Source organism: Saimiri boliviensis, chromosome 5 (assembly GCF_048565385.1).
Source record: "Saimiri boliviensis isolate mSaiBol1 chromosome 5, mSaiBol1.pri, whole genome shotgun sequence".
In the NCBI taxonomy this organism is placed as follows: Eukaryota; Metazoa; Chordata; class Mammalia; order Primates; family Cebidae; genus Saimiri; species Saimiri boliviensis.
This window is the reverse complement of record NC_133453.1, coordinates 151,955,306-151,977,260: the sequence shown is the minus strand read 5'-3', so window position 1 is coordinate 151,977,260 and position 21,955 is coordinate 151,955,306.

Sequence of the window (21,955 nt, the reverse complement as noted above, 5' to 3'; positions counted from 1 at the left end):
GCTTCATCCACAGTTGTGAGTAACATGCTAAAAGAGGAAAAAGATTTGCTGCTCAGGAATGGAGACAGAAATACAGACACACACACACAGACACACACACACCCACACACAAACACACACACACACACACACATGACACAAAAATCACCCAAACACAGGCCGCACACACAACTGCTCGTGTTCAGCAAAATACTTAGTGGTATGAGGTGGGCTTTGAACCTGTCCATGCTCCAAAGGAAGACACACCTTTTGCTATTTCACCCGTCTATTCTCGTAGGGAATGTGAATAATTCTTCCAGACATGGCTCATGATGACAGGGACCACTCTCATTTCACCCTCAGAGGCAGACAAGAGGACTGCAAAGGACTCAGGTGTCGTCCCTGCTGACTGAAGATGACTCCCATTTCCCCTCGAACCCAAAGACACAGCAAAAGTAGCTTTGTCTTTGAAGAGCACACAACTTTTTCAAAATACACAGCTAAAACGGTCCCCGCTTTAAGTGCTACTGGTTTAGCACTTAAAGCGGGGACCGTTTTAGCTGTGTATTCTGAAAAACATTTCTAGCATTCAAAGCACGGACAGTTTTAGCTGTGTATTTTCAAAAAGTTGTCTCTACCTGCCATAGCTCATGAAGTCAAAACGAGTGAGCTGTGTCCCCTTGATTTGAGCATTCTTTTAGGAAGAAAGGATTAAGTTCAATTTGAATTTTGGAAAACTGCTTCTCATCTTGTCAATCAGCTGTCAGTTTTGTGTGTTAATTTCTAGGAGAGGTAATAGAGTCAATCCAAAACCAAAGGTGTATTCAAGTCAAGATTGACAAGTCAAACAAAGAAAGCAGGCACTGAGCTGGCAGAGGGATCTTTTCCCAGTGGGCGTTAAGGCCCACATAAATCCCTGTGAAGGAATCGGGAATCAGAGACAGAAAGGGACTCGCCTAAGGCTTGTCACATGAAAGTGCCTGGCAGACTGACTGGCAGAGGGCTGGAAATCAAATCCAAATCTCCGAACGTGTAATTTCACAGGGTGCACCGCCTCCCCCAGGCCCAATGTGACACTTCAATGGCTTAACGAGGGCTTGACGGGATGGATGTCAACATGAAAAGACATTCGATTCCATCGGACCTGTCTTTGGCCCATTGTCTCTAAGGAGAATGTGCCTGGTTCAAATTCTCACTTTGCTTCTCACCTGAGAGATGTGACCTCAGTGGTCAATGGGAAATGAGCTGGTTTCAGTCACCAACCTCTCACTCATCACCAAGAAAATTTCCTTCAACCATACATGGATTGTGTTTTCAGGAGTGCTGGGCTTCATCCACAGTTGTGAGTAACATGCTAAAAGAGGAAAAAAGATTTGCTGCTCAGGAATGGAGACAGAAATACAGACACACACACACAGACACACAAACACACACACACACAAACACACACAACACAAAAATCACCCAAACACAGGCTCCACACACAACTGCTCGTGTTCAGCAAAATACTTAGTGGTATGAGGTGGGCTTTGAACCCGTCCATGCTCCAAATAAAGACACACCTTTTACTATTTCACCCGTCTATTCTCGTAGGGAATGTGAATAATTCTTTCAGACATGGCTCATGATGACAGGGACCACTCTCATTTCACTCTCAGAGGCAGACAAGAGGACTGCAAAGGACTCAGGTGTCGTCCCTGCTGACTGAAGAGGACTCCCATTTCCCCTCGAACCCAGAAACACAGCAATATAGCTTTCTCTTTGAAGAACACACAACTTTTTCAAAATACACAGCTAAAACGGTCCCCGCTGTAAGTGCTAAAGCACTTAGCTGTGTATTCTGAAAAACATGTCTAGCATTCAAAGCACGGACAGTTTTAGCTGTGTATTTTCAAAAAGTTGTCTCTACCTGCCATAGCTCATGAAGTCAAAACGAGTGAGCTGTGTCCCCTTGATTTGAGCATTCTTTTAGTAAGAAAGCATTAAGTTCAATTTGAATTTTGGAAAACTGCTTCTCATCTTGTCAATCAGCTGTCAGTTTTGTGTGTTAATTTCTAGGAGAGGTAATAGAGTCAATCCAAAACCAAAGGTGTATTCAAGTCCAGATTGACAAGTCAAACCAAGAAAGCAGGCACTGAGCTGGCAGAGGGATCTTTTCCCAGTGGGCGTTAAGGCCCACATAAATCCCTGTGAAGGAATCGGGAATCAGAGACAGAAAGGGACTCGCCTAAGGCTTGTCACATGAAAGTGCCTGGCAGACTGACTGGCAGAGGGCTGGAAATCAAATCCAAATCTCCGAACGTGTAATTTCACAGGGTGCACCGCCTCCCCCAGGCCCAATGTGACACTTCAATGGCTTAACGAGGGCTTGACGGGATGGATGTCAACATGAAAAGACATTCGATTCCATCGGACCTGTCTTTGGCCCATTGTCTCTAAGGAGAATGTGCCTGGTTCAAATTCTCACTTTGCTTCTCACCTGAGAGATGTGACCTCAGTGGTCAATGGGAAATGAGCTGGTTTCAGTCACCAACCTCTCACTCATCACCAAGAAAATTTCCTTCAACCATACATGGATTGTGTTTTCAGGAGTGCTGGGCTTAATCCACAGTTGTGAGTAACATGCTAAAAGAGGAAAAAAGATTTGCTGCTCAGGAATGGAGACAGAAATACAGACACACACACACAGACACACACACACACACACACACACACACACCCACGACCCAAAAATCAACCAAACACAGGCCGCACACACAACTGCTCGTGTTCAGCAAAATACTTAGTGGTATGAGGTGGGCTTTGAACCCTTCCATGCTCCAAAGGAAGACACACCTTTTGCTATTTCACCCGTCTATTCTCGCAGGGAATGTGAATAATTCTTTAAAACATGGCTCATGATGACAGGGACCACTCTCATTTCACCCTCAGAGGCAGACAAGAGGACTGCAAAGGACTCAGGTGTCGTCCCTGCTGACTGAAGAGGACTCCCATTTCCCCTCGAACCCAAAGACACAGCAAAAGTAGCTTTCTCTTTGAAGAGCACACAACTTTTTCAAAATACACAGCTAAAACGGTCCCCGCTGTAAGTGCTAAAGCACTTAGCTGTGTATTCTGAAAAACATGTCTAGCATTCAAAGCACGGACAGTTTTAGCTGTGTATTTTCAAAAAGTTGTCTCTACCTGCCATAGCTCATGAAGTCAAAACGAGTGAGCTGTGTCCCCTTGATTTGAGCATTCTTTTAGGAAGAAAGGATTAAGTTCCATTTGAATTTTGGAAAACTGCTTCTCATCTTGTCAATCAGCTGTCAGTTTTGTGTGTTAATTTCTAGGAGAGGTAATAGAGTCAATCCAAAACCAAAGGTGTATTCAAGTCCAGATTGACAAGTCAAACCAAGAAAGCAGGCACTGAGCTGGCAGAGGGATCTTTTCCCAGTGGGCGTTAAGGCCCACCTAAATCCCTGTGAAGGAATCGGGAATCAGAGACAGAAAGGGACTCGCCTAAGGCTTGTCACATGAAAGTGCCTGGCAGACTGACTGGCAGAGGGCTGGAAATCAAATCCAAATCTTAGGACGTGTAATTTCACAGGGGGTACCGCCTCCCCCAGGCCCAATGTGACACTTCAATGGCTTAACGAGGGCTTGACGGGATGGATGTCAACATGAAAAGACATTCGATTCCATCGGACCTGTCTTTGGCCCATTGTCTCTAAGGAGAATGTGCCTGGTTCAAATTCTCACTTTGCTTCTCACCTGAGAGATGTGACCTCAGTGGTCAATGGGAAATGAGCTGGTTTCAGTCACCAACCTCTCACTCATCACCAAGAAAATTTCCTTCAACCATACATGGATTGTGTTTTCAGGAGTGCTGGGCTTCATCCACAGTTGTGAGTAACATGCTAAAAGAGGAAAAAAGATTTGCTGCTCAGGAATGGAGACAGAAATACAGACACACACACACAGACACACACACACACACACACACACACACACACACACCCACGACCCAAAAATCAACCAAACACAGGCCGCACACACAACTGCTCGTGTTCAGCAAAATACTTAGTGGTATGAGGTGGGCTTTGAACCCGTCCATGCTCCAAAGGAAGACACACCTTTTGCTATTTCACCCGTCTATTCTCGTAGGGAATGCGAATAATTCTTTTAGACATGGCTCATGATGACAGGGACCACTCACATTTCACCCTCAGAGGCAGACAAGAGGACTGCAAAGGACTCAGGTGTCGTCCCTGCTGACTGAAGAGGACTCCCATTTCTCCTCGAACCCAAAGACACAGCAAAAGTAGCTTTCTCTTTGAAGAGCACTCAACGTTAATTGCTTTAGCACTTAAACCGGGGACCGTTTTAGCTGTGTATTCTGAAAAACATTTCTAGCATTCAAAGCACGGACAGTTTTAGCTGTGTATTTTCAGAAAGTTGTCTCTACCTGCCATAGCTCATGAAGTGAAAACGAGTGAGCTGTGTCCCCTTGATTTGAGCATTCTTTTAGTAAGAAAGGATTAAGTTCAATTTGAATTTTGGAAAACTGCTTCTCATCTTGTCAATCAGCTGTCAGTTTTGTGTGTTAATTTCTAGGAGAGGTAATAGAGTCAATCCAAAACCAAAGGTGTATTCAAGTCCAGATTGACAAGTCAAACCAAGAAAGCAGGCACTGAGCTGGCAGAGGGATCTTTTCCCACTGGGCGTTAAGGCCCACATAAATCCCTGTGAAGGAATCGGGAATCAGAGACAGAAAGGGACTCGCCTAAGGCTTGTCACATGAAAGTGCCTGGCAGACTGACTGGCAGAGGGCTGGAAATCAAATCCAAATCTTCGGACGTGTAATTTCACAGGGGGAACCGCCTCCCCCAGGCCCAATGTGACACTTCAATGGCTTAACGAGGGCTTGACGGGATGGATGTCAACATGAAAAGACATTCGATTCCATCGGACCTGTCTTTGGCCCATTGTCTCTAAGGAGAATGTGCCTGGTTCAAATTCTCACTTTGCTTCTCACCTGAGAGATGTGACCTCAGTGTTCAATGGGAAACGAGCTGGTTTCAGTCACCAACCTCTCATTCATCACCAAGAAAATTTCCTTCAACCACACATGGATTGTGTTTTCAGGAGTGCTGGGCTTCATCCACAGTTGTGAGTAACATGCTAAAAGAGGAAAAAAGATTTGCTGCTCAGGAATGGAGACAGAAATACAGACACACACACACAGACACACACACACACACACACACACACACACACACATGACACAAAAATCACCCAAACACAGGCCGCACACACAACTGCTCGTGTTCAGCAAAATACTTAGTGGTATGAGGTGGGCTTTGAACCCTTCCATGCTCCAAAGGAAGACACACCTTTTGCTATTTCACCCGTGTATTCTCGTAGGCAATGTGAATAATTCTTTCAGACATGGCTCATGATGACAGGGACCACTCTCATTTCACCCTCAGAGGCAGACAAGAGGACTGCAAAGGACTCAGGTGTCGTCCCTGCTGACTGAAGAGGACTCCCATTTCCCCTCGAACCCAAAGACACAGCAAAAGTAGCTTTCTCTTTGAAGAGCACACAAATTTTTCAAAATACACTGCTAAAACGTTCCCCGCTTTAATTGCTTTAGCACTTAAAGCGGGGACCGTTTCAGCTGTGTATTCTGAAAAACATGTCTAGCATTCAAAGCACGGACAGTTTTAGCTGTGTATTTTCAAAAAGTTGTCTCTACCTGCCATAGCTCATGAAGTCAAAACGAGTGAGCTGTGTCCCCGTGATTTGAGCATTCTTTTAGTAAGAATGCATTAAGTTCAATTTGAATTTTGGAAAACTGCTTCTCATCTTGTCAATCAGCTGTCAGTTTTGTGTGTTAATTTCTAGGAGAGGTAATAGAGTCAATCCAAAACCAAAGGTGTATTCAAGTCCAGATTGACAAGTCAAACCAAGAAAGCAGGCACTGAGCTGGCAGAGGGATCTTTTCCCAGTGGGCGTTAAGGCCCACGTAAATCTCTGTGAAGGAATCGGGAATCAGAGACAGAAATGGACTCGCCTAAGGCTTGTCACATGAAAGTGCCTGGCAGACTGACTGGCAGAGGGCTGGAAATCAAATCCAAATCTTCGGACGTGTAATTTCACAGGGTGAACCGCCTCCCCCAGGCCCAATGTGACACTTCAATGGCTTAACGAGGACTTGACGGGATGGATGTCAACAAGAAAAGACATTCGATTCCATCGGAACTGTCTTTGGCCCATTGTCTCTAAGGAGAATGTGCCTGGTTCAAATTCTCACTTTGCTTCTCACCTGAGAGATGTGACCTCAGTGGTCAATGGGAAATGAGCTGGTTTCAGTCAACAACCTCTCACTCATCACCAAGAAAATTTCCTTCAACCATACATGGATTGTGTTTTCAGGAGTGCTGGGCTTCATCCACAGTTGTGAGTAACATGCTAAAAGAGGAAAAAAGATTTGCTGCTCAGGAATGGAGACAGAAATACAGACACACACACTCAGACACACACACACACACACACACACACACACACACACGACACAAAAATCACCCAAACACAGGCCGCACACACAACTGCTCGTGTTCAGCAAAATACTTAGTGGTATGAGGTGGGCTTTGAACCCGTCCATGCTCCAAAGGAAGACACACCTTTTGCTATTTCACCCGTCTATCCTCGTAGGCAATGTGAATAATTCTTTCAGACATGGCTCATGATGACAGGGACCACTCTCATTTCACCCTCAGAGGCAGACAGGAGGACTGCAAAGGACTCAGGTGTCGTCCCTGCTGACTGAAGAGGACTCCCATATCCCCTCGAACCCAAAGACACAGCAAAAGTAGCTTTCTCTTTGAAGAGCACACAATTTTTCAAAATACACAGCTAAAACGGTACCCGCTTTAAGTGCTAAAGCACTTATGCGGGGACCGTTTTAGCTGTGTATTCTGAAAAACATGTCTAGCATTCAAAGCACGGACAGTTTTAGCTGTGTATTTTCAAAAAGTTGTCTCTACCTGCCATAGCTCATGAAGTCAAAACGAGTGAGCTGTGTCCCATTGATTTGAGCATTCTTTTCGGAAGAAAGGATTAAGTTAAATTTGAATTTTGGAAAACTGCTTCTCATCTTGTCAATCAGCTGTCAGTTTTGTGTGTTAATTTCTAGGAGAGGTAATAGAGTCAATCCAAAACCAAAGGTGTATTCAAGTCCAGATTGACAAGTCAAACCAAGAAAGCAGGCACTGAGCTGGCAGAGGGATCTTTTCCCAGTGGGCGTTAAGGCCCACATAAATCCCTGTGAAGGAATCAAGAATCAGAGACAGAAAGGGACTCGCCTAAGGCTTGTCACATGAAAGTGCCTGGCAGACTGACTGGCAGAGGGCTGGAAATCAAATCCAAATCTTCGGACGTGTAATTTCACAGGGTGCACCGTCTCCCCCAGGCCCAATGTGACACTTCAATGGCTTAACGAGGGCTTGACGGGATGGATGTCAACATGAAAAGACATTCGATTTCATCGGACCTGTCTTTGGCCCATTGTCTCTAAGGAGAATGTGCCTGGTTCAAATTCTCACTTTGCTTCTCACCTGAGAGATGTGACCTCAGTATTCAATGGGAAATGAGCTGGTCTCAGTCACCAACCTCTCACTCATCACCAAGAAAATTTCCTTCAACCATACATGGATTGTGTTTTCAGGAGTGCTGGGCTTCATCCACAGTTGTGAGTAACATGCTAAAAGAGGAAAAAAGATTTGCTGCTCAGGAATGGGGACAGAAATACAGACACACACACACAGACACACAGACACAAACACACACACACACACACACACACAAACATCACACAAAAATCACCCAAACACAGGCCGCACACACAACTGCTCGTGTTCAGCAAAATACTTAGTGGTATGAGGTGGGCTTTGAACCCGTCCATGCTCCAAAGGAAGACACACCTTTTGCTATTTCACCCGTCTATTCTCGTAGGGAATGTGAATAATTCTTTCAGACATGGCTCATGATGACAGGGACCACTCTCATTTCACCCTCAGAGGCAGACAAGAGGACTGCAAAGGACTCAGGTGTCGTCCCTGCTGACTGAAGAGGACTCCCATTTCCCCTCGAACCCAAAGACACAGCAAAAGTAGCTTTGTCTTTGAAGAGCATACAACTTTTTGAAAATACACAGCTAAAACGGTCCCCGCTTTAAGTGCTTTAGCCAAGAAAGCAGGCACTGAGCTGGCAGAGGGATCTTTTCCCAGTGGGCGTTAAGGCCCACATAAATCCCTGTGAAGGAATCGGGAATCAGAGACAGAAAGGGACTCGCCTAAGGCTTGTCACATGAAAGTGCCTGGCAGACTGACTGGCAGAGGGCTGGAAATCAAATCCAAATCTTTGGACGTGTAATTTCACAGGGTGCACAGCCTCCCCCAGGCCCAATGTGACACTTCAATGTCTTAACGAGGGCTTGACGGGATGGATGTCAACATGAAAAGACATTCGATTCCATCGGACCAGTCTTTGGCCCATTGTCTCTAAGGAGAATGTGCCTGGTTCAAATTCTCACTTTGCTTCTCACCTGAGAGATGTGACCTCAGTGGTCAATGGGAAATGAGCTGGTTTCAGTCACCAACCTCTCACTCATCACCAAGAAAATTTCCTTCACCAATACATGGATTGTGTTTTCAGGAGTGCTGGGCTTCATCCACAGTTGTGAGTAACATGCTAAAAGAGGAAAAAAGATTTGCTGCTCAGGAATGGAGACAGCAATACAGACACACACACACAGACACACACACACACACACACACACACACACACACACACAAGACACAAAAATCACGCAAACACAGGCCGCACACACAACTGCTCGTGTTCAGCAAAATACTTAGTGGTATGAGGTGGGCTTCGAACCCGTCCATGCTCCAAAGGAAGACACACCTTTTGCTATTTCACCCGTCTATTCTCGTAGGGAATGTGAATAATTCTTTCAGACATGGCTCATGATGACAGGGACCACTCTCATTTCACCCTCAGAGGCAGACAAGAGGACTGCAAAGGACTCAGGTGTCGTCCCTGCTGACTGAAGTGGACTCCCATTTCCCATCGAACCCAAAGACACAGCAAAAGTAGCTTTCTCTTTGAAGAGCACACCACTTTTTCAAAATACACAGCTAAAACGGTCCCCGCTTTAAGTGCTTTAGCACTTAAAGCGGGTACCGTTTTAGCTGTGTATTCTGAAAAACATGTCTAGCATTCAAAGCACGGACAATTTTAGCTGTGTATTTTCAAAAAGTTGTCTCTACCTGCCATAGCTCATGAAGTCAAAACGAGTGAGCTGTGTCCCCTTGATTTGAGCATTCTTTTCGGAAGAAAGGATTAAGTTCAATTTGAATTTTTAAAAACTGCTTCTCATCTTGTCAATCAGCTGTCAGTTTTGTGTGTTAATTTCTAGGAGAGGTAATAGAGTCAATCCAAAACGAAAGGTGTATTCAAGTCCAGATTGACAAGTCAAACCAAGAAAGCAGGCACTGAGCTGGCAGAGGGATCTTTTCCCAGTGGGCGTTAAGGCCCACATAAATCCCTGTGAAGGAATCGGGAATCAGAGACAGAAAGGGACTCGCCTAAGTCTTGTCACATGAAAGTGCCTGGCAGACTGACTGGCAGAGGGCTGGAAATCAAATCCAAATCTTCGGACTTGTAATTTCACAGGGTGCACCGCCTCCCCCAGGCCCAATGTGACACTTCAATGGCTTAACGAGGGCTTGACAGGATGGATGTCAACATGAAAAGACATTCGATTCCATCGGACCTGTCTTTGGCCCATTGTCTCTAAGGAGAATGTGCCTGGTTCAAATTCTCACTTTGCTTCTCACCTGAGAGATGTGACCTCAGTGGTCAATGCGAAATGAGCTGGCTTCAGTCACCAACCTCTCACTCATCACCAAGAAAATTTCCTTCAACCATACATGGATTGTGTTTTCAGGAGTGCTGGGCTTCATCCACAGTTGTGAGTAACATGCTAAAAGAGGAAAAAAGATTTGGTGCTTAGGAATGGAGACAGAAATACAGACACACACACACAGACACACACACACACACAAACACACACACACACATGACACAAAAATCACCCAAACACAGGCCGCACACACAACTGCGCGTGTTCAGCAAAATACTTAGTGGTATGAGGTGGGCTTTGAACCCGTCCATGCTCCAAAGGAAGACACACCTTTTGCTATTTCACCCGTTTATTCTCGTAGGGAATGTGAATAATTCTTTCAGACATGGCTCATGATGACAGGGACCACTCTCATTTCACCCTCAGAGGCAGACAAGAGGACTGCAAAGGACTCAGGTGTCGTCCCTGCTGACTGAAGAGGACTCCCATTTCCCCTCGAACCCAAAGACACAGCAAAAGCAGCTTTCTCTTTGAAGAGCACACAACTTTTTCAAAATACACAGCTAAAAAGGTCCCCGCTTTAGCTGTGTATTCTGAAAAACATGTCTAGCATTCAAAGCACGGACAGTTTTAGCTGTGTATTTTCAAAAAGTTGTCTCTACCTGCCATAGCTCATGAAGTCAAAACGAGTGAGCTGTGTCCCCTTGATTTGAGCATTCTTTTCGGAAGAAAGGATTAAGTTCCATTTGAATTTTGGAAAACTGCTTCTCATCTTGTCAATCAGCTGTCAGTTTTGTGTGTTAATTTCTAGGAGAGGTAATAGAGTCAATCCAAAACCAAAGGTGTATTCAAGTCCAGGTTGACAAGTCAAACCAAGAAAGCAGGCACTGAGCTGGCAGAGGGATCTTTTCCCAGTGGGCGTTAAGGCCCACATAAATCCCTGTGAAGGAATCGGGAATCAGAGACAGAAATGGACTCGTCTAAGGCTTGTCACATGAAAGTGCCTGGCAGACTGACTGGCAGAGGGCTGGAAATCAAATCCAAATCTTCGGACGTGTAATTTCACAGGGTGCACCGCCTCCCCCAGGCCCAATGTGACACTTCAATGGCTTAACGAGGGCTTGACGGGATGGATGTCAACATGAAAAGACATTCGATTCCATCGGACCTGTCTTTGGCCCATTGTCTCTAAGGAGAATGTGCCTGGTTCAAATTCTCACTTTGCTTCTCACCTGAGAGATGTGACCTCAGTGGTCAATGGGAAATGAGCTGGTTTCAGTCACCAACCTCTCACTCATCACCAAGAAAATTTCCTTCAACCATACATGGATTGTGTTTTCAGGAGTGCTGGGCTTCATCCACACTTGTGAGTAACATGCTAAAAGAGGAAAAAAGATTTGCTGCTCAGGAATGGAGACAGAAATACAGACACACACACACAGACACACACACACACACACACACACACACACACACACATGACACAAAAATCACCCAAACACAGGCCGCACACACAACTGCTCGTGTTCAGCAAAATTCTTAGTGGTATGAGGTGGGCTTTGAACCCGTCCAAGCTCCAAAGGAAGACACACCTTTTGCTATTTCACCCGTCTATTCTCGTAGGGAATGTGAATAATTCTTTTAGACATGGCTCATGATGACAGGGACCACTCTCATTTCACTCTCAGAGGCAGACAAGAGGACTGCAAAGGACTCAGGTGTCGTCCCTGCTTACTGAAGAGGACTCCCATTTCCCCTCGAACCCAAAGACACAGCAAAAGTAGCTTTCTCTTTGAAGAGCACACAACTTTTTCAAAATAAACAGCTAAAACGGTCCCCGCTTTAAGTGCTTTAGCTGTGTATTCTGAAAAACATGTCTAGCATTCAAAGCACGGACAGTTTTAGCTGTGTATTTTCAAAAAGTTGTCTCTGCCTGCCATAGCTCATGAAGTCAAAACGAGTGAGCTGTGTCCCCTTGATTTGAGCATTCTTTTAGTAAGAAAGGATTAAGTTCAATTTGAATTTTGGAAAACCTCTTCTCATCTTGTCAATCAGCTGTCAGTTTTGTGTGTTAATTTCTAGGAGAGGTAATAGAGTCAATCCAAAACCAAAGGTGTATTCAAGTCCAGATTGACAAGTCAAACCAAGGAAGCAGGCACTGAGCTGGCAGAGGGATCTTTTCCCAGTGGGCGTTAAGGCCCACATAAATCCCTGTGAAGGAATCGGGAATCAGAGACAGAAAGGGACTCGCCTAAGGCTTGTCACATGAAAGTGCCTGGCAGACTGACTGGCAGAGGGCTGGAAATCAAATCCAAATCTTCGGACGTGTAATTTCACAGGGTGCACCGCCTCCCCCAGGCCCAATGTGACACTTCAATGGCTTAACGAGGGCTTGACGGGATGGATGTCAACATGAAAAGACATTCGAATCCATCGGACCTGTCTTTGGCCCATTGTCTCTAAGGAGAATGTGCCTGGTTCAAATTCTCACTTTGCTTCTCACCTGAGAGATGTGACCTCAGTGGTCAATGGGAAATGAGCTGGTTTCAGTCACCAACCTCTCACTCATCACCAAAAAAATTTCCTTCAACCATACATGGATTGTGTTTTCAGGAGTGCTGGGCTTCATCCACAGTTGTGAGTAACATGCTAAAAGAGGAAAAAAGATTTGCTGCTCAGGAATGGAGACAGAAATACAGACACACACACACAAACACACACACACACACACACACACACGACACAAAAATCACCCAAACACATGCCGCACACACAACTGCTCGTGTTCAGCAAAATACTTAGTGGTATGAGGTGGGCTTTAAACCCGTCCATGCTCCAAAGGAAGACACACCTTTTGCTATTTCACCCGTCTATTCTCGTAGGGAATGTGAATAATTCTTTCAGACATGGCTCATGATGACAGGGACCACTCTCATTTCACTCTCAGAGGCAGACAAGAGGACTGCAAAGGGCTCAGGTATCGTCCCTGCTGACTGAAGAGGACTCCCATTTCCCCTCGAACCCGAAGAAACAGCAAAAGTAGCTTTCTCTTTGAAGAGCACACAACTTTTTCAAAATACACAGCTAAAACGGTCCCCGCTTTAAGTGCTTTAGCCAAGAAAGCAGGCACTGAGCTGGCAGAGGGATCTTTTCCCAGTGGGCGTTAAGGCCCACATAAATCCCTGTGAAAGAATCGGGAATCAGAGACAGAAATGGACTCGCCTAAGGCTTGTCACATGAAAGTGCCTGGCAGACTGACTTGCAGAGGGCTGGAAATCAAATCCAAATCTTCGGACGCGTAATTTCACAGGGTGCACCGTCTCCCCCAGACCCAATGTGACACTTCAATGGCTTAACGAGGGCTTGACGGGATGGATGTCAACATGAAAAGACATTCGATTCCATCGGACCTGTCTTTGGCCCATTGTCTCTAAGGAGAATGTGCCTGGTTCAAATTCTCACTTTGCTTCTCACCTGAGAGATGTGACCTCAGTGGTCAATGGGAAATGAGCTGGACTCAGTCACCAACCTCTCACTCATCACCAAGAAAATTTCCTTCAACCATCCATGGATTGTGTTTTCAGGAGTGCTGGGCTTCATCCACAGTTGTGAGTAACATGCTAAAAGAGGAAAAAAGATTTGCTGCTCAGGAATGGAGACAGAAATACAGACACACACACACAGACACACACACACACACACACACACACACACACACACGACACAAAAATCACCCAAACACAGGCCGCACACACAACTGCTCGTGTTCAGCAAAATACTTAGTGGTATTAGGTGGGCTTTGAACCCGTCCATGCTCGAAAGGAAGACACACCTTTTGCTATTTCACCCGTCTATTCTCGTAGAGAATGTGAATAATTCTTTCAGACATGGCTCATGATGACAGGGACCACTCTCATTTCACCCTCAGAGGCAGACAAGAGGACTGCAAAGGACTCAGGTGTCGTCCCTGCTGACTGAAGAGGACTCCCATTTCCCCTCGAACCCAAAGACACAGCAAAAGTAGCTTTCTCTTTGAAGAGCACACAACTTTTTCAAAATACACAGCTAAAACGGTCACCGCTTTAAGTGCTTTAGCCAAGAAAGCAGGCACTGAGCTGGCAGAGGGATCTTTTCCCAGTGTTCGTTAAGGCCCACATAAATCCCTGTGAAGGAATCGGGAATCAGAGACAGAAAGGGACTCGCCTAAGGCTTGTCACATGAAAGTGCCTGGCAGACTGACTGGCAGAGGGCTGGAAATCAAATCCAAATCTTCGGACGTGTAATTTCACACGGTGCACCATCTCCCCCAGGCCCAATGTGACACTTCAAAGGCTTAACGAGGGCTTGACGGGATGGATGTCAACATGAAAAGAAATTCGATTCCATCGGACCTGTCTTTGGCCCATTGTCTCTAAGGAGAATGTGCCTGGTTCAAATTCTCACTTTGCTTCTCACCTGAGAGATGTGACCTCAGTGGTCAATGGGAAATGAGCTGGTCTCAGTCACCAACCTCTCACTCATCACCAAGAAAATTTCCTTCAACCATACATGGATTGTGTTTTCAGGAGTGCTGGGCTTCATCCACAGTTGTGAGTAACATGCTAAAAGAGGAAAAAAGATTTGCTGCTCAGGAATGGAGACAGAAATACAGACACACACACACAGACACACACACACACACACACACACACACACAGGACACAAAAATCACCCAAACACAGGCCGCACACACAACTGCTCGTGTTCAGCAAAATACTTAGTGGTATGAGGTGGGCTTTGAACCCGTCCATGCTCCAAAGGAAGACACACCTTTTGCTATTTCACCCGTCTATTCTCGTAGGGAATGTGAATAATTCTTTCAGACATGGCTCATGATGACAGGGACCACTCTCATTTCACCCTCAGAGGCAGACAAGAGGACTGCAAAGGACTCAGGTGTCGTCCCTGCTGACTGAAGAGGACTCCCATTTCCCCTCGAACCCAAAGACACAGCAAAAGTAGCTTTCTCTTTGAAGAGCACACAACTTTTTCAAAATACACAGCTAAAACGGTCCCCGCTTTAAGTGCTTTAGCACTTAAAGCGGGGACCGTTTTAGCTGTGTATTCTGAAAAATATGTCTAGCATTCAAAGCACGGACAGTTTTAGCTGTGTATTTTCAAAAAGTTGTCTCTACCTGCCATAGCTCATGAAGTCAAAACGAGTGAGCTGTGTCCCCTTGATTTGAGCATTCTTTTAGTAAGAAAGGATTAAGTTCAATTTGAATTTTGGAAAACTGCTTCTCATCTTGTCAATCAGCTGTCAGTTTTGTGTGTTAATTTCTAGGAGAGGTAATAGAGTCAATCCAAAACCAAAGGTGTATTCAAGTCCAGATTGACAAGTCAAACCAAGAAAGCAGGCACTGAGCTGGCAGAGGGATCTTTTCCCAGTGGGCGTTAAGGCCCACATAAATCCCTGTGAAGGAATAGGGAATCAGAGACAGAAAGGGACTCGCCTAAGGCTTGTCACATGAAAGTGCCTGGCAGACTGACTGGCAGAGGGCTGGAAATCAAATCCAAATCTTCGGACGTGTAATTTCACAGGGTGCACCGCCTCCCCCAGGCCCAATGTGACACTTCAATGGCTTAACGAGTGCTTGACGGGATGGATGTCAACATGAAGAGACATTCGATTCCATCGGACCTGTCTTTGGCCCATTGTCTCTAAGGAGAATGTGCCTGGTTCAAATTCTCACTTTGCTTCTCACCTGAGAGATGTGACCTCAGTGGTCAATGGGAAATGAGCTGGTTTCAGTCACCAACCTCTCACTCATCACCAAGAAAATTTCCTTCAACCATACATGGATTGTGTTTTCAGGAGTGCTGGGCTTCATCCACAGTTGTGAGTAACATGCTAAAAGAGGAAAAAAGATTTGCTGCTCAGGAATGGAGACAGAAATACAGACACACACACACAGACACACACACACACACACACACACACACGACACAAAAATCACCCAAACACAGGCCACACACACAACTGCTCGTGTTCAGCAAAATACTTAGTGGTATGAGGTGGGCTTTGAACCCGTCCTTGCTCCAAAGGAAGACACACCTTTTGCTATTTCACCCGTCTATTCTCGTAGGGAATGTGAATAATTCTTTCAGACATGGCTCATGATGACAGGGACCACTCTAATTTCACCCTCAGAGGCAGACAAGAGGAATGCAAAGGACTCAGGTGTCGTCCCTGCTGACTGAAGAGGACTCCCATTTCCCCTGGAACCCAGAGACACAGCAAAAGTAGCTTTCTCTTTGAAGAGCACACAACTTTTTCAAAATACACAGCTAAAACTGTCCCCACTTTAGCTGTGTATTCTGAAAAACATGTCTAGCATTCAAAGCACGGCAGTTTTAGCTGTGTATTTTCAAAAAGTTGTCTCTACCTGCCATAGCTCATGAAGTCAAAACGAGTGAGCTGTGTCCCCTTGATTTGAGCATTCTTTTAGTAAGAAAGGATTAAGTTCAATTTGAATTTTGGAACACTGCTTCTCATCTTGTCAATCAGCTGTCAGTTTTGTGTGTTAATTTCTAGGAGAGGTAATAGAGTCAATCCAAAACCAAAGGTGTATTCAAGTCCAGATTGACAAGTCAAACCAAGAAAGCAGGCACTGAGCTGGCAGAGGGATCTTTTCCCAGTGGGCGTTAAGGCCCACATAAATCCCTGTGAAGGAATCGGGAATCAGAGACAGAAATGGACTCGTCTAAGGCTTGTCACATGAAAGTGCCTGGCAGACTGACTGGCAGAGGGCTGGAAATCAAATCCAAATCTTCGGACGTGTAATTTCACAGGGTGCACCGCCTCCCCCAGGCCCAATGTGACACTTCAATGGCTTAACGAGGGCTTGACGGGATGGATGTCAACATGAAAAGACATTCGATTCCATCGGACCTGTCTTTGGCCCATTGTCTCTAAGGAGAATGTGCCTGGTTCAAATTCTCACTTTGCTTCTCACCTGAGAGATGTGACCTCAGTGGTCAATGGGAAATGAGCTGGTTTCAGTCACCAACCTCTCACTCATCACCAAGAAAATTTCCTTCAACCATACATGGATTGTGTTTTCAGGAGTGCTGGGCTTCATCCACACTTGTGAGTAACATGCTAAAAGAGGAAAAAAGATTTGCTGCTCAGGAATGGAGACAGAAATACAGACACACACACACAGACACACACACACACACACACACACACACACACACACATGACACAAAAATCACCCAAACACAGGCCGCACACACAACTGCTCGTGTTCAGCAAAATACTTAGTGGTATGAGGTTGGCTTTGAACTCGTCCATGCTCCAAAGGAAGACACACCTTTTGCTATTTCACCCGTCTATTCTCGTAAGGAATGTGAATAATTCTTTCAGACATGGCTCATGATGACAGGGACCACTCTCATTTCACCCTCAGAGGCAGACAAGAGGACTGCAAAGGACTCAGGTGTCGTCCCTGCTGACTGAAGAGGACTCCCATATCCCCTCGAACCCAAAGACACAGCAAAAGTAGCTTTCTCTTTGAAGAGGACACAACTTTTTCAAAATACACAGCTAAAACGGTCCCCACTTTAAGTGCTTTAGCACTTAAAGCGGGGACCGTTTTAGCTGTGTATTCTGAAAAACATGTCTAGCATTCAAAGCACGGACAGTTTTAGCTGTGTATTTTCAAAAAGTTGTCTCTACCTGCCGTAGCTCATGAAGTCAAAACGAGTGAGCTGTGTCCCCTTGATTTGAGCATTCTTTTAGTAAGAAAGGATTAAGTTCAATTTGAATTTTGGAAAACTGCTTCTCATCTTGTCAATCAGCTGTCAGTTTTGTGTGTTAATTTCTAGGAGAGGTAATAGAGTCAATCCAAAACCAAAGGTGTATTCAAGTCCAGATTGACAAGTCAAACCAAGAAAGCAGGCACTGAGCTGGCAGAGGGATCTTTTCCCAGTGGGCGTTAAGGCCCACCTAAATCCCTGTGAAGGAATCGGGAATCAGAGACAGAAAGGGACTCGCCTAAGGCTTGTCACATGAAAGTGCCTGGCAGACTGACTGGCAGAGGGCTGGAAATCAAATCCAAATCTTCGGACGTGTAATTTCACAGGGTGCACCGCCTCCCCCAGGCCCAATGTGACACTTCAATGGCTTAACGAGGGCTTGACGGGATGGATGTCAACATGAAAAGACATTCGATTCCATCGGACCTGTCTTTGGCCCATCGTCTCTAAGGAGAATGTGCCTCGTTCAAATTCTCACTTTGCTTCTCACCTGAGAGATGTGACCTCAGTGGTCAATGGGAAATGAGCTGGTTTCAGTCACCAACCTCTAACTCATCACCAAGAACATTTCCTTCAACCATACATGGATTGTGTTTTCAGGAGTGCTGGGCTTCATCCACAGTTGTGAGTAACATGCTAAAAGAGGAAAAAAGATTTGATGCTCAGGAATGGAGACAGAAATACAGACACACACACACAGACACACACACACACACACACACACACGACACAAAAATCACCCAAACACAGGCCACACACACAACTGCTCGTGTTCAGCAAAATACTTAGTGGTATGAGGTGGGCTTTGAACCCGTCCATGCTCCAAAGGAAGACACACCTTTTTCTATTTCACCCGTCTATTCTCGTAGGGAATGTGAATAATTCTTTCAGACATGGCTCATGATGACAGGGACCACTCTCATTTAACCCTCAGAGGCAGACAAGAGGACTGCAAAGGACTCAGGTGTCGTCCCTGCTGACTGAAGAGGACTCCCATTTCCCCTCGAACCCAAAGACACAGCAAAAGTAGCTTTCTCTTTGAAGAGCACACAACTTTTTCAAAATACACAGCTAAAACGGTCCCCGCTTTAAGTGCTTTAGCCAAGAAAGCAGGCACTGAGCTGGCAGAGGGATCTTTTCCCAGTGGGCGTTAAGGCCCACATAAATCCCTGTGAAGGAATCGGGAATCAGAGACAGAAAGGGACTCGCCTAAGGCTTGTCACATGAAAGTGCCTGGCAGACTGACTGGCAGAGGGCTGGAAATCAAATCCAAATCTTCGGACGTGTAATTTCACAGGGTGCACCGTCTCCCCCAGGCCCAATGTGACACTTCAATGGCTTAACGAGGGCTTGACGGGATGGATGTCAACATGAAAAGACATTCGATTCCATCGGACCTGTCTTTGGCCCATTGTCTCTGAGGAGAATGTGCCTGGTTCAAATTCTCACTTTGCTTCTCACCTGAGAGATGTGACCTCAGTGGTCAATGGGAAATGAGCTGGTCTCAATCACCAACCTCTCTCTCATCACCAAGAAAATTTCCTTCAACCATACATGGATTGTGTTTTCAGGAGTGCTGGGCTTCATCCACAGTTGTGAGTAACATGCTAAAAGAGGAAAAAAGATTTGCTGCTCAGGAATGGAGACAGAAATACAGACACACACACACACACACACACACACACACACACACACACACACACGACACAAAAATCACCCAAACACAGGCCGCACACACAACTGCTCGTGTTCAGCAAAATACTTAGTGGTATGAGGTGGGCTTTGAACCCGTCCATGCTCCAAAGGAAGACACACCTTTTGCTATTTCACCCGTCTATTCTCGTAGGGAATGTGAATAATTCTTTCAGACATGGCTCATGATGACAGGGACCACTCTCATTTCACCCTCAGAGGCAGACAAGAGGACTGCAAAGGACTCAGGTGTCGTCCCTGCTGACTGAAGAGGACTCCCATTTCCCCTCGAACCCAAAGACACAGCAAAAGTAGCTTTCTCTTTGAAGAGCACACAACTTTTTCAAAATACACAGCTAAAACGGTCCCCGCTTTAAGTGCTTTAGCACTTAAAGCGGGGACCGTTTTAGCTGTGTATTCTGAAAAACATGTCTAGCATTCAAAGCACGGACAGTTTTAGCTGTGTATTTTCAAAAAGTTGTCTCTACCTGCCATAGCTCATGAAGTCAAAACGAGTGAGCTGTGTCCCCTTGATTTGAGCATTCTTTTAGTAAGAAAGGATTAAGTTCAATTTGAATTTTGGAAAACTGCTTCTCATCTTGTCAATCAGCTGTCAGTTTTGTGTGTTAATTTCTAGGAGAGGTAATAGAGTCAATCCAAAACCAAAGGTGTATTCAAGTCCAGATTGACAAGTCAAACCAAGAAAGCAGGCACTGAGCTGGCAGAGGGATCTTTTCCCAGTGGGCGTTAAGGCCCACATAAATCCCTGTGAAGGAATAGGGAATCAGAGACAGAAAGGGACTCGCCTAAGGCTTGTCACATGAAAGTGCCTGGCAGACTGACTTGCAGAGGGCTGGAAATCAAATCCAAATCTTCGGACGTGTAATTTCACAGGGTGCACCGCCTCCCCCAGGCCCAATGTGACACTTCAATGGCTTAACGAGGGCTTGACGGGATGGATGTCAACATGAAGAGACATTCGATTCCATCGGACCTGTCTTTGGCCCATTGTCTCTAAGGAGAATGTGCCTGGTTCAAATTCTCACTTTGCTTCTCACCTGAGAGATGTGACCTCAGTGGTCAATGGGAAATGAGCTGGTTTCAGTCACCAACCTCTCACTCATCACCAAGAAAATTTCCTTCAACCATACATGGATTGTGTTTTCAGGAGTGCTGGGCTTCATCCACAGTTGTGAGTAACATGCTAAAAGAGGAAAAAAAATTTGCTGCTCAGGAATGGAGACAGAAATACAGACACACACACACAGACACACACACACACACACACACACACACACGACACAAAAATCACCCAAACACAGGCCACACACACAACTGCTCGTGTTCAGCAAAATACTTAGTGGTATGAGGTGGGCTTTGAACCCGTCCTTGCTCCAAAGGAAGACACACCTTTTGCTATTTCACCCGTCTATTCTCGTAGGGAATGTGAATAATTCTTTCAGACATGGCTCATGATGACAGGGACCACTCTAATTTCACCCTCAGAGGCAGACAAGAGGAATGCAAAGGACTCAGGTGTCGTCCCTGCTGACTGAAGAGGACTCCCATTTCCCCTGGAAACCAGAGACACAGCAAAAGTAGCTTTCTCTTTGAAGAGCACACAACTTTTTCAAAATACACAGCTAAAACTGTCCCCACTTTAGCTGTGTATTCTGAAAAACATGTCTAGCATTCAAAGCACGGCAGTTTTAGCTGTGTATTTTCAAAAAGTTGTCTCTACCTGCCATAGCTCATGAAGTCAAAACGAGTGAGCTGTGTCCCCTTGATTTGAGCATTCTTTTAGTAAGAAAGGATTAAGTTCAATTTGAATTTTGGAAAACTGCTTCTCATCTTGTCAATCAGCTGTCAGTTTTGTGTGTTAATTTCTAGGAGAGGTAATAGAGTCAATCCAAAACCAAAGGTGTATTCAAGTCCAGATTGACAAGTCAAACCAAGAAAGCAGGCACTGAGCTGGCAGAGGGATCTTTTCCCAGTGGGCGTTAAGGCCCACATAAATCCCTGTGAAGGAATCGGGAATCAGAGACAGAAATGGACTCGTCTAAGGCTTGTCACATGAAAGTGCCTGGCAGACTGACTGGCAGAGGGCTGGAAATCAAATCCAAATCTTCGGACGTGTAATTTCACAGGGTGCACCGCCTCCCCCAGGCCCAATGTGACACTTCAATGGCTTAACGAGGGCTTGACGGGATGGATGTCAACATGAAAAGACATTCGATTCCATCGGACCTGTCTTTGGCCCATTGTCTCTAAGGAGAATGTGCCTGGTTCAAATTCTCACTTTGCTTCTCACCTGAGAGATGTGACCTCAGTGGTCAATGGGAAATGAGCTGGTTTCAGTCACCAACCTCTCACTCATCACCAAGAAAATTTCCTTCAACCATACATGGATTGTGTTTTCAGGAGTGCTGGGCTTCATCCACACTTGTGAGTAACATGCTAAAAGAGGAAAAAAGATTTGCTGCTCAGGAATGGAGACAGAAATACAGACACACACACACACACACACACACACACACACACACACACACGACACAAAAATCACCCAAACAC